The sequence below is a fragment of the Acartia tonsa genome, chromosome 14 (assembly GCF_053477335.1).
Source record: "Acartia tonsa isolate MP-2025a chromosome 14, ASM5347733v1, whole genome shotgun sequence".
Lineage (NCBI taxonomy): Eukaryota > Metazoa > Arthropoda > Copepoda > Calanoida > Acartiidae > Acartia > Acartia tonsa.
The window spans coordinates 16,017,340-16,032,498 of NC_137273.1; positions in this window are offsets into that span (position 1 = coordinate 16,017,340).

Sequence of the window (15,159 nt, forward strand, 5' to 3'; positions counted from 1 at the left end):
AATCTTTTGAAAATATGTCATTAAGCAGCTAAATAGCGTACAAGATGGACATGCGGACTTTTTGGTAACAATTATAGAGTTGTTACGTTTCAAAATTGTATTTAATTGTTTTAGGAATTACAATGCAAAATTTAAAATCCATAGGAAAATTATAACATTACTGAATTAACAGTCAGACTGAGAGCTATACCTTACGGACATACAAACGGACAAATCCCAATGATTATAGAAAAGCCCCACTGTTAATTACAAAACAAATTGTTAAAGAAAGCATAAATGAAATTGGCCAAAAATTGTTCTATTTCGGCCCCGCCCAATAAAAGTTGATAAGTAACAGAATTTAAAAAAGAACAAGGGTGACAACATCCATAAAAGCGAAGCTCTGAAACGGTAGATCAAACGGACATTAACACTTATATAGTGTCAGAACTGAATATTCAGAATATTAATGAATAAGAGTCTAGGCAAAATTGTGAGTAGATTTGTTGAAAAACTTCTTGATACAGGATAATGTTTATGGACATACTTACATTTTTAGGACTTTATTATAGAGTTGCTTTGCTTATAATATTGTATTTTGTTGTTAAAAAAGTAAAATATCAACATATTTATTTAAAATGGACGTTCACGTATGGACATTCTGGTAACGATTATAGAGTTGCTAAGCTTTCTAAAGCGTACTTAACTACTCATGCAGGAATCATAATGCAAAGTTTAATATCGATAGGACAATTCTAACAACCTAAATTAACGAAAAAAGCAATCCGTTACGCACGGACTGATCGATCCTAATTATAGAAAAGCTTCGCTTTTAAAACCGTTTTCTCGTATTCATTCGAATCCGGTGGATAGGAACCGGTTCTCATCCATACGAAAAAAACTATGTCTAGCATCGTATTCTATCCAGATTTCTACGAATATAGAAATGTACAATCATAAGATCAAAACTAGTTTTTTTAGCCCCGAGGTGTCATAATTGTACTATATCCTTGGAAAGTGGTTTATAATACGATGAAAGAAATAACTATTATTTATTTTGTTTTAAACTTATATGTCAAAATTTATTAAATTTAATAAAGAGAGAGAGAGAGAGAAAGAAAGAAAGAAAGAAAGAATGAAAGGGAGAGAGAGAGAGAGAGAGAGAGAGAGAGAGAGAGAGAGAGAGAGAGAGAGAGAAAGAGAGAGAGAGAGAAAGAAAGAAAGAAAACAAGAAAGAAAGAAAGAAAGAAAGGGAGAGAGAGAGAATAAAAGAAGGGAAAAAGAAAGGAAAAGCAATAAAAAGAGAAAGATAGAGAAAGAGGAAAAAGTGAGAAAGATATGTAAGAAGAAACATAAAAATGATGTACAATGAACATTCCCAATGATGATAAACAAATTTCCCCTTTTATAGATTAAAATTTTTCTGTACCAACCAATCAGTATTTCATGCAAGTACCCAAAGTTTTTAAGCCACGAATAAGAGAACATGTTTATAAAACTTTGGGTACTAGTATGATTAAAAGTGCAACATCTCCTCCCTCCCTGGTTATTTTAATTAGCCAAATGACTATGAACCCAGTGGATAATTATTAAGTATATTTCCAAATTCCAACCCCTAAAAAATTAGAAACGCAAACTTGAGATGTTGTGTACATACCAAACATTTTCCAGTATGGGTTCCAAACCGGTTAATATCCGCTGGATTAGAACTAGTTTTCAGCAATACTGAAAAATCAATTTTCCACAAATATTAAGATAAAAATTATAGAATCAATACCAGTTTTGTTACCCCAGACCTTCGGCCTCTCAACGCTAACAAAACCGGAATTGATATTATAATTTAATCTTTACTACCGCGGAAAGCTGTCTATAATACGATGCGATACCCAACATTTTCTTGGGTTAACCTTTTTATTTCCGCTTGCCTTAGAAAGCTGGCTATGGTATTTTTTGCCAGGCTTCTAGGGATATGTAAATGGTCTATTTTAAAATCTGATATTATTATCCTGATCCTTACTATCTGTGAGTCAGTGTGTACTAAAGGATCTTGCTAACCGCTGGACCGATATGGTTCTTCTTTACAGTGAAGCGTCCCAGAGGTCCTGGATTGGTTAATAACTATTTTTGGAGAGGATTATTTTGCATACAGAATTTTTAGCATATGCGTGCGGTAGGTAATTTTAAAGGGTGTCAACACCCGCCCCACTCTATTACAAAATTTCTTTCCCCTTTTGTTTATTTCCTCAAAGGTTACCATGTGCACTAAGATATATAAGTTTTCCGGAATTTTAATGTTAGGGGGAGATTTGAAATCTGCATCAAATTTTAAGGATTTTTTATAATATTCGTTTTTTGTATAGTTCTTTATCTAAAAGCGGAAATGCATTTTAAGTTATTTAATTTTGACCAATAGGATAGGTGGATTTTAAACTACCTGCGCTCTAATTGGTTGAATGATGTACGCCATCCAATCAGAGCGCAGATTTTTTAATTCCACCAATCACAGATGCTTTTAGATAAAGAATTATAGAAATAACGAATTTTATAAAAAATCCTCAAAATTTGATGCAGATTTCAAATCTCCCCCTTAACTTTAAAATTCCGGAAAACTTATATATCTTAATGTGCACGATATATATTTCAAGCAATTTGATTAATATCAAAATATTCGTAAGATTATTAAAAAAAAGTAATGTTACTTGAATATTAAGACACTTCTGTCAATCTGAAATTTTTAATGTTCGTTTGTTCAACTTTTAATTTCTATTTTATTCATGATTGATTTATTTATTTACCTAATTTACGCATTTCTTTATGCCTGAGCATTTTGTGAACAAAAATTTCTCCTTTTTGGGCCCTTTAAACCCCTCACTCATAATTTAAAACCCCTACGTCGAAGGAAGAATAGTCCCCCACCCCATCCCCCTCCCGTACCCATTCTTAACTTCCGTTGAGAAAATGGGTTATGTGCTCTTTGCAGCGGGGTGGTCTTGAAATGCAGCTAAAATTCGAAAAAAGCATATTTCAATAGTAAAAAAAATTAGTATTTCAAAATAACTATTTGTGTAAGCAGCGCTGCAATAACAGGCTTACTATCAACTATAGCAAAAAAAACCATGAATACAAATATCAGTAAGCTTTTTTGTCTGTAGCAAAGGATCTCGCCAACCGCTAAACCGATCTGGTACTCTTTAAGAGTGAAGTTTCTTATAGGTCCCGAGATGGTTGTTGGTAGGCTGTTTTATTTTTATAAAAATAAGTTGTTGTATGGTTTTAAGCTTTTTTCTGCCCTTTCATATCCCCTCTAATATCCCTAGATACTAGGGAGCCAACCGCTAGTATTCTTATATAATATGTTGGTTTTTTTTTATGTTTGACTGAATCAAAAAACTGCAAGTTCAAGATGGGTTTTTATCTAAATTTTGTTGAAAAGGGTTCAAATTCAAAAAGAAATAATCTTTGATGCCTTTATTGGCGCATTCGCAATTATGAATTATCGGTTAATGCTATTTTATCAGTATATATAAGTAACATATTTTTTTGTATTTAGCTTAAGGTTTCCATAACTTCTGTACCGAATGAGCTTTCCATTTTAGGAAAGCTTCACATATACCCATGGTTGGTTTAAAGTTATTTCATTTTTAGATTTAAGTTTTCAGATTGTTTTAGGCTTTAACATATACCTATGGTTGGTTTAAAGTTATTTAATTTTTAGATTTAAGTTTTCAGATTGTTTTAGGCTATTTTTCTGCTCCTAATTTCTCATAAAATACAGATACCGTGGAAGCTAGGAGTCCAATGCAGCTGCTAGTATGTTTGGTTTTTATTCTTTTAAATTTTTTTTGTTGGTTGTTTTGCATGGTATTATCCTGTGTGCGCGTATGGGAAGGTCTACGACCTTTAAAGTAGTTGTTCACTTTTCTAAGGCGCGTAGCGCCAAGCTTTTTTTACTTAATGGTAGAAAACTAAATTTTTAATCATATGAACTAAAGTAAACATTTATAGAACCAAACTCTAAAACGTAACACTGCTTTTAAAAGAAACCATCCTTGTTTATTTTATATCTACCACCTCCTTTATCTTATACTAGCGGCTACGCCCCTAGAGACCTTTAGTGACTACTTCACTGTGGAGAGTGTAAGAGGGAGTTGGGGTCTTTCCAAAAAAAGTTACAAAATTTTATGAATTACTATGTCCTAAACTAAAAACAGACATCCTGTTATTACTTTTTGGAGATCCTTTATTTCCCACCTGATGTTAAAAGTTTCTTAGGGGAGGGTAAGCTAAGCTCAAAAACGCGCATTATTCAGGGAGTTAAGGGATAAGATTGTTCGGCAAAATTTGTATATCCATAAGCAGCGCAGTAATAAAATATTACTATTAATATTATTAATAGAAAAAAGTTATAAAAAAAGTAAAACGTCTGTATGTGTGTCTGTCAATCGTTTTTAACAAAATGACTCCCCTTTGTAGAGAAGCATTGTATATGTCCTGGACAGTTATTTTTCTAATTTTGGGAGGTATTGTTATCCGTCCAAAGAGAAACAGACCCATGACCCCTAACTTTTATTTTATTTTTTATTTTCAAACAAAATTTACTTTGCCCTTTACAGTATAACATTGAAGATTGTTAGTTGAACGTATGTACAAATATGAAGAGTAGTAACACGTTACTCTAAAATGTTTTTTTTTAAACATATCCCTTAGCCCTTAACTCTTGGTACATTGTTGCAAGCTTCATTACCTTACTTTTCTTTCTACCACAGTGCAACAACTAAACAACTTGGGTTATCTGTTTTTTTTTCTACCACAGTATAACAACTATACAACTTTGGTTGTCTGTTTATTTTTTTCTACCACAGTATAACAACTTTACAACTTGGCTTGTCTGTTTATTTTTTTCTAACACAGTGCAACAACTATAAAACTTGGATTGCCTGTTTTTCTTGGATTCATTAACTCTTTACATTAGATAGAAAGGTAGATAAAGGGTGTGCGAAAAGAAATGTGGACATTTTTTAAATTGAAATTGCACGTCTTTTGTTAATACTAGAAAATGTAACGCATACCGTTAGAACCGCTAAGAAGTCTATTTTTAGGAAATATAAAAACAATTCCTGTGCTACGCATAGTTTAGGAGCTACGTGCTAAAATGTCCCAACTGACTTAAAACTTGACTTGCGAGTAAATTTTGGGACATTTTACCATCTGGCTCCTAGATTATTTGTAGCACAGGAACCGTTCTTATATTTCCAAAAAATACAGTTTATATCGGTTCTAACGGTATGCGTAACATTTTTCTACTATTAACACAAGCCGCGCAATTTGAAATTTAAAAATATAGGCATCTCTTTTTGCAAAATATCTTCTCTAATTTTTAGTTATATTTTAAAATTTACTCGCAAGTCAAGTCAGTTGGGACATTTTAACACGTAGCTCCTAAACTATGCGTAGCACAGGAATCGTTCTTATATTTCCAAATAAAAAACTTTGTAGCGGTTCTAACGTTATGCGTAACATTTTTCTACTATTAACACAAGCCGCGCAATTTCAATTTTAAAAATGTCCGCATTTTTTTTGCACACCCTTTAGATAGAGGAAGAAAGATAGAGAGAGGTAAATATTAAAATAGAAAGATAAATGATTCTTAATCGTTGGCTTAACAACTTTGGGGATTTTTTAAAAATTTTGATTGGTTGGTTTATTAAGTTGAGTGTCCAAAGGTTTCATCCAAAATTTGTAATCTACAGAAGGGGTTAGTTTATATTATCATTTGAGAGAGAGAAAAGGAGAGAGAGAGAGAAAGAAAGATATATATATATATATATATATAAATAAAAGAATGAAAAAAAGTAAAGAATTACAAAGTAGTAAATCAAATTAATTAAGTGCTAAATTATGAACCTATTATATTCAGCTTCAGAGATAAATAATCTAAAATAAAAAGAAGATAAACCAAGGTAGTCCCAGGTTCTTAACAACTTTACTTGCTCATCTAAAACCCTATGGGCATATACTAACTAGTATCTATAAAATGATTTTTATTTTTCTATTCGTAGAAAATTTTAAACGATGCGATACTATACATGATTTTTCATCATGGTTTAGTACTAGTTCTAATCCAGCGGATAGTAATCGTTTCGAAAAAGTTTTTACTTATTTTACTTCATGTCTGTGAGAAAAAAAAATAATGTTTCTTTTCACCCATTAAAGCTCAACTTTAAACCCAAACCTCTGGATTTAAAGACCAATTACTTCTAGACCGATCATATTGGCTATATTGGGTGATTTTCAAAGTAAATTGACAAAGTGTCTGAAAAATCAGCCACGTGACGTCATAAAAATGAGGTAGATGAGAGGAGAAGTGGAAAAGAAAACCCATAAAAAAAGATGGATAATCCCTCATTTTTATGACGTCACATGGCTGATTTTTGAGACACTTTGTCCACTTACATTTTAAAAGAAAAGTATTTGAAATATAGCAATGATCAATCCATAAAATCTCTGATATCTTGTAATTTACAGTTGTCAAAAAAACACAAGAAAACCAGACAAGACGTTAGGAAATGGGGAGGTCGTGTTACCCCAAACACCCCTTTGAAAAATAGATGTTGTCGATTTGCAGTAGCCCAATCGAGATTTTATTTTTTCAGTCAGGGCCCATCATTAACCTTTAAAAAAACTCTATTTCCTTTATAGCAATGACAAATAAGAAAATCATCCAAATAATTGGTGGTACAGGGGTTAAATAAATAGTATAATTGTAACCCAACAAGGATGACAACATCCATAAAAGCGAAGCTCTAAAATAAAAAGTGTCAGAACTGAATAAGCAGAATATACCGAATAAATATAAGTATAAACAAAATAATGCAAAACTTTAAAATGATAGAACAATTCTAACCTGTCCAAATAAACGAAAAGAACTAACCGTTCCGGAAGAACGGACGTATGTAAGGACCGACCCTAATTATAGAAAAGCTTCGCATTTAACAACAGATCAAATATTTTATTTCAAGATTAATTGCCTCCAAATTTTAGTGTATAGGTATTAGGAACATTAGATTCTTTTTTTAACAAGGATGACAACATCCATAAAAGCGAAGCACTGAAACGGTAGGACAAACGGACATTAACACTTATAGTGTCAGAACTGGATAATCAGAATATTAATGTATAAGAGTCGAACCAAAATTTGTTGAAAAACTGCTGGATACAGGATAATGTTTATGAACATACTTACATTTTTAGGACTTGATTATAGAGTTGCTTCGCTTATAACATTATACTTTGTTGTCCAAGGAACTAATATACCAAAAATCAGATCAATCGGATGATTAGATTACATAAAAATTTGTTGTTAAAAAAGTAAAAAAATTGACATGTTTAAAATGGACGTACGGACATTCTGGTAATGATTATAGAGTTGCTACGCTTTCTAAATCGTACCTAACTACAAAAGGAATTACCATGCAAAGTTTGAAATCGATAGTACATTCTAACATGCCTAAATTAACGAAAAAGGCTATCCGTTTGTGACGGACGGAGGGACGGACGGACCTACCCTAATTATAGAAAAGCTTCGCTTTTAAAAATATCTTTCACTTACCTATTAATGTTATAATGTAGTAAGTTGAGGGAAAGGGGGGGGGGGAGCTATTGGGGTGAACAAGTAAATTTCCACTGAAGGAAAACTCTCAAAAAAAATGCGAAGGAAGCAAAAAATTATGTGTATGCGTTTCCGCAAATATATCACATTATCAAATCGCTATATTGACAAACTACTAGTTATGATCTTGCTCTATAATTCACTTTGTCTGTCCGTCTGTCAGTCCGTAATGCTATAGGAGGAAATGTGATACAACTTGTATCCAGTATACAACTTGCTAGGTCTCTAAGTAAAGAACATGTATATAAATACGTAAAGGTTATGCGATTTTCTATTATTTATCCTTCTTTTTTATGACGACTGAACATGTGCTCTATATCTCACCCATTAATTTGTTGTGCTTCGCTTTTTATGGATGTTGGTATCCTGTTTAAAAATGAAGCTTTTCTATAATTAGAGTCGGTCCGTACATCCGTAACGGCTAGCAGTTTTCGTTAATTTAATAGGGTATAACTGTCCTATCAATTTCAAACTTTGCATGATGATTCCTATAATAGTTAGGCACGACTTAGTAAGCCCAATAACCAGAAAGTCTGTACGTTCATTTAAAATATGCCGAGTTTTTTTCTCTTTTTTGACAACAAATGTTTGTATATTAAGATAATCCTATTTATCTCATTTTTGGTATACTGATTCCTATTACAACAGGGTAGAATGTTAAAAGCAAAGCATCTCTATAATACAGTCCTAAAAGTGTAAGTAGGTCTTTAAGCAGTATCATGTATTTAAGCAGTTTTGCAATAAATTTACTTACATTTTTGTTTAGGTACTATGATAATGTTATAAATAATATGTGTAAGTGAATACACATCCCTAGAAAAAACTACATGGAGTACCCCAAGGCTCTGTACTAGGTACTATGATAATATTAAAATATGTGGTAGTGAACACTCACCCCTAGAGGAAACTGCTTGGGAAAAGAGGAAAGTGTCAGGGGTTGAGACAAAGATCAAATGTGATCGGATAATTCCACCAGAGAGAGAAGAGAGGGAGAGAGAGAGGAGAAATAAAAAATTTAACTGCATTATTTGTTTAATTTTAGTGTCTATTCATTCGAAGGGGGGGGGGATTAAAAAGACAGAAAATGAGTCTACAATCTTCTCAAAAATAGCCTTAAAACTGCCATTGGCTAAGCCGTTTAAGAGATTTTATTTGTCATTCCTATATAAAGACAGTTATAAATCCTGTAACTTTGGGATAAATTTATGTTTTATAATGTGTCGAGGTTTCGTGATTTTCAAATTAAATCTTTAACAAAAAAAGTCTGGAAATAATTTTTCTTGACAAAGCCCAAATTGTGTTAAAATTATGTCAAAAATGATCCATGTGACGTAATAAAATGAGGGAGATGAGAGGAGAAGTGGGAATGAAAATCCCTAAAAAAGAGATTATAATCCCTCATTTTTATGGGCTACGTCACATGGGCTATTTTTGACACAATTTTAATGCAATTTGGGCTTTGTCATTTTTCTTTAGAAAAATTGTGTATTTGGTAAATCATAAAGGTCTTATTTTCAATTACAAAAGTCTCATTTTATTTTCACTTTGCGTCCATATCAGAACATCATGAGTTCGTTTTTTTCAGTTTTGTGTTTGAGTTCCCCAATGATTATAAACAAAATTACCTCATCTGTAGATTATAATTAATTGTTGAAAATATTTTACAGTTTGAATCAACCAACAATATATTTTTTTTTAAAACTTTATTTATATAGTAGTTTTCTTAAAAAGAAATAATGCCAAATAAAAAATACTGACAGTCTGGTGGACAAAGTAAAGTATAACCTAACTGCTTATAAGTATAGGAATAGAGGGGGCAGTTAAATAGCTGTACCCCCACCAATTATGCTACCTTGTTGGTTCTAAGATTTGTCAGCTAAAACTTTTTAAAACTGTGTTTTCCACATTTTTTTCATGTTTGAAAACAATGCCATAAATTTAAAATTAATATGGTAGTTGCTTCTTGCATATATTTCAAAATTACTTAAATAATCTATACATTTTAAGAGTTTTTAAAAGAAAAAAACTTAAGAAACTGTGGCACTTTCTCAAATCTAAACTGCATTTATTGTATGGGTTTGTTCCAAAACCTGTACTTTTAATCATTTAAAACAACAAGATTGATTGATTGATTGATTAGCCATAGTTTCTTAGGGTTTGGACCTAAGTAACATGGAGTAGGCTAAGATGATTTGTATAGCCACTAGGGCTTTCAAGCTCCACGTTCAAGCACATTATGACTTGATCAGCTATCTCATGAGAGCTACTCATTATTACCTCATCCTCGCCGAGTTTGGCAGGTGCCCCAAACTAAGTCACCGTATTGAATGACGCTCTCCGCAGAGGAGCTTGGGACTAGGGTAGTACTAATATTACGTACGTGACTATTGAGCATCCAAACTTACTCAATAATCTCCTTCTTACACAACCAGGGGAAGTTGCGTGATTATTATTGCGAATGAGAAATTCGAGCCAACACATGGAGAATTGAACTCAAACTCTCATCGCCGTAGTTCAGTGTGCTACCACTGAGCCACGGCGCCCCTTTAAAACAACAAGGAAAATACTAAATGGTATATCGCCAAAGCTAATCTGTAAATCATAATAATTTTTGCTTATTTAAAAAAATTGTTGAAACTGATAAAAGCCTTTGTTATAGCTTTTTCAATGTTTAAAAAACATTATTATTATGGGTATAGGAAATTTTCACCAAAAAAATCTACAAAAATGGCATTAATTGATAACTGACTCATAATGACAAGATTATGACGCACAGTTATGGTCATCTGTCCAATAAATGCATATATAAAAATTAGGATGTTACATTACATTTTTATGAACTCTAATAAATTGATACTCACACTAACTAAAATACCCTCTTTACCCCATCTTCTCCTCTCCCACAGAATAAACAAATTGACCAATAAAAGATATTTATATAAGCAACCTAAATTGACGACAAATTCACCCTTGTTAATTTATCCACGTATTCTATATCCATTGTCCACTCTTTGTAAAATCAAGATAAAATGGAGATAGAAAAGAAATTGCTATCAATTTTATCAATTTATATCTAGTGTGTATTCATGGATAAAGTAGTAGGTAAGTTTTCATACTACGTTATCGTATTCGTTGGCTAAAACACTTTTGGTAATTCTATAGAAATTTATTTAGTTTCGAATTAGCCGTGTTCCAATTAATGAATTATAACTACAGAATGATAATTTTGTTTATGTTCATTGGGGATGTATAACAATTTATCGTCTATTGGTTTATCCCTAAAAAATATTGGCGAAGATATTCTATATTTTGTTTTATATATTTTATTTTAACTAGTATAGTGCTTTCCCTTAACCCTTAACGGTCGGTGGGGGGGGGGGGTCAAGTCAATTTAAGGTTCCAGGTATGATCCTGCAGTTTCTGATCCTCCAGGTCTCCAAAAATTTTTAAAAGGCTCCTGTGGCCGCAATTTTTGACTTAGAGACTTTTAAACTTAAGCTTTTCTTACATGTCTACATAACATATTAAAATTAATTTCTTAAAGATCCGCTGCCGGTTTTCCGCCGACTGCGGCGGCTGGCAGCTGCCAAGTACAGCTGCGACTGCTGAAATTTATATTTTGATATTTCTAATTTACTTAAAGATACACATTTTCTGCAAAAAATTTCTTCTAGCTTTAAAAATAAGAAAATTACAGCCGTTTGAAATTTTTAAGTAAAAAAGGACCTAAAAACAAAGGTTGTTAAATAAAAGGGTGAAGGAAGCGAGAATTGACTTTGACTTACTTTAGGTCGGAAATTCATTATCAATCAGGGGACTTGCACAAAAATTTTAGCCCTCTAGCACTAATAGGAACTGAGATTAACGTGCGGCAAAGGGCCCGACTGTTAAGGGTTAAATGCCCTAGCGAGCACAAAAAACCTCCCCCTAATTTTAAAATAAATGGAAAATAGCTACCCTGTAAATTAAATGAATAACCTAAACTAACTTAAAGTAAAACTCAAACAATAACCAGTCCTTATTTTCAATTTATTTCAAATTGAAGTGGGGGATGGACTGTTTGTTCGACTCGGCACTTTAAGGGTAAGTTAACTTATTTTTTTAAAAGTTTAGGTTAGGTTTTTTTCCAAGATTATTTCTTAGTCTTGATCATATTTTTTTTCTACTTTACCCTTTATTCCTCTGTGTGTGAGTGTGTGTGTGTGTGTGTGTGAGTAAATAAGTCAAATTGAGTTTACTTTGCTCTACTACTAATAGAAATCAGAAATCGTAAGGGATAAGACAATGGACGATAAATTGATGTACCTTCCCAATTATGATAAACTAAATTGCCACTTCTGTAAAATTACCGGTTGAGTAGTATGGACAGTGTTATTTTGAACCTATCAATCAAGAATAAAATATAAGTACCCAATGTTTTCAAGGCAACGAAAAAGAAAATGTTGTATTAAAACATTGGGTACCAGAATAATTTACAGTACCAAGTATTCACTATTATGGTATTCGTGGATTTATTAAAGTTTTTTTGCGGATTTAATTGCACACTATAAAAAATCAATATTGATGTTCATTACTTGATATTAATCTGTTTCTTAATGAATTCAATCACAAAAACTAAATTGTTTATTATAAGAGAAATTAAAATGATCATGAAATTCTTTTAATTTGTTTTCACAACAAGGGCAAATATGTCGAATGGTATAGAAATCTAAACATTTTCAACTTTCAAATGTGACAATGCTGTTAAAAAAAAAACAAGAATGACAACATTCATAAGTAGCGAGATTTAAAGAACATTTGTTTAAATCAAGAAATACGAAAATTTTCTACCGCATTTTTATTATTTTTACATTTCTAAATATTTAAATTTTGTAGCATGACTGACTGACCGACAGACAAAGTAAATCAAATACTGAATTAGCCGTTTATCTTGAATAACAGCTGAGAAAATCTAATTTCCCCTATAGCATTACGGTGTGACTGTGGTCGGGCGGATAAAGAGAATCATAGAGTAGATAAGCTCATAATAAATGTTTAATGTCCAGATTATCTATTGAAGTTTAGTTTGATAGACACACAGGCAAATTTAAAATGATAAACAAGGATGACAACATCCATAAAAGCGAAGCTCTGAAACGGTAGAACAGACGAATATTAATCTTGTAGAGTGTCAGAACTGAATATGCAAAATATAAATATAAAAGTTTTGACAAAATTATACGTATATTTGTTGAAAAACTTCTTAAATACAGAATACTGTTTAAGGACATACTTACATTTTTAGGACTTGATTATAGAGATACTTCGCTTATTATTTAGTTCCTTGTTGTATTAGAAATCAGTACTCCAAAAATCATATCAATCGAATTATTTGTTCATAAAAATTTGTTGTTAAAAAGTTAAAATCAACATGTTTAAAATAGACGTACTGATATTCTGTTAACGATTATAGAGTTGCTACGATTTTTAAATTGTACCTAACTACTACAGGAATCATCATGCAAAGTTGGAAATCGATAGGACAATTTTAACATGCCTAAATTAGCGTAAAAAGCTATCCGTAACAGACGTACGGACGGACCTACCCTAATTATAGAAAAGCTTTGCTTTTAAAAAGATTAATTGAGAAAATATTAAGATAAAATATATCATTAAATGTCCTATTTCTCTGTGTTTTAAGCTTTTCAAAAATTTCAGAACAAAGAATGATTTATAAGTAAGACAAACGAAGAAAAATGCATAGGTGCTTTCCATCAAAGTTACTAGCGAGTAAATAATCCTTATCCCATTAAGAATGGGTTTTGATATGATAGACAGCTTTCTGCGTATAGTAAAATGAAAAATATAAGATTAATTCTAATTTGTTAGCCCGAGTGTTCTAAGACCCGGGCTTCAAAATTAGTATTAATATCATGATTTTAATTCAACTATCAATGGAAATTTGTCTATGATATGATTCATCATTTTTAAAAACGATTCAAATCCAGCGGTTATTAATAGGTTTCGAATCCATACTGGAAAACAGGGACGTCCAAAGAGAGCCCCCCTCTAAAGGAGTGATTATTTTTTTAATTTTACCCCCCCCCCAAAAAAAAAAAAAGCTTGGACCCCATTGCTATATAATATAATAAAGATTACCCCTCAAAAATAAAAAAAATTTTACCCCCCCCCCCCCAAAAAAAAAAGCCCAGGGTATTAATCAAGGTAACAAACAACCAACTCTTTGATTTCACGTCCTTTGTTTGAAAGTCTTTAGATTTAACGCTGAGTTGAGCCGAGATTCGATCCCTTCACTTCCCTGACGACGAGCGGATGCTCGCTCCGAATAAAGCTACTGTCGCGGGTTTGGAAAAAATTATTTGTTCTAAAATTTGTAAATCACACAATATTTTAATTTGGTTAATTACAAAAAAAAGGAAAAATAGAAAGTACTAAGTATACTAGCGTCTACGCGCATAGAGGTCTCTAAGAGCAAATGGGGTGGAGGTGGTAAGTTGTCTCTCCCCCCCCCCCCTCTCCATTTAATTAAAGTTTTTGTCTTAACAAATTATTTTGACATAACTTTGATATTTGTGGTCTGATTTTAAAACAAGGATGACAACATCCATAAGTAGTGAAGCACCAAAAAAAGCACACAGAGATTTTTTGCTAGAATAAAAACTTAAAAGTAGGTTTATTGGATAAAAAAATGACGATACATTTCTCACAAATATGGGGAAATATGTAAAAAAAAGTTCTAAAAGAGCTACCTGTCTTTTCATCTTTGAACACAAAAAAAAACCTTAGAACAATAGGAAACTTAATTTTGATACTGTAATGCACAAAAAAATTTAAAATCGCAACAAAAACACCAAAGATATGGGGAAATATGAGAAAAAGATAAAAATAGCTTAAAATATGCTAAAAAGCCGAGGATGTTTTCTTAGAACTATGGAAAATTTTATTTGATATCCTTATATGGAATTTTTTCTGACCAACAACACCAAAGATATGACATAAACTGTAATAAACATAAAATAGCCTAAAACCTGCTAAAAAGCAGTCCGACTGCCAAAGATATTTTAATCAATTTTAATGATGTAAATTTTTACAAGAAGTTTCAGCTATCTATCTTAAATAGTAGCCGAGAAAATGACATTTCCCCCCTTTTGGTGTCTAACGGACTGACACTCAGATGAACATTTCGAATTATAGAGTAGATTCGCTACTAAAAATATTTGTGTAATAAGATCAATTTCATTGGGGGGGCGATTTGTGGCGTCTTGTAATACGTCATACCAGGAAGTTATTTTTGGTGCAGCAAGACGGAAACCCCTATTTATCATATTTTCTTAAATTCTTAAATTCTGGAATCTGTAAGACAGCTCAAAATTGCACAAAAAAAGACGTCATACAATGAAATAACCAATGAGAGGCGAGTATGTATTTTATCATTGTAGGTATTATCCTCTTAGAATTTTTTTTTTTTTCAATATTGAAAATTGGAGTACCCCCCCCCCCCCCCCCCCCGA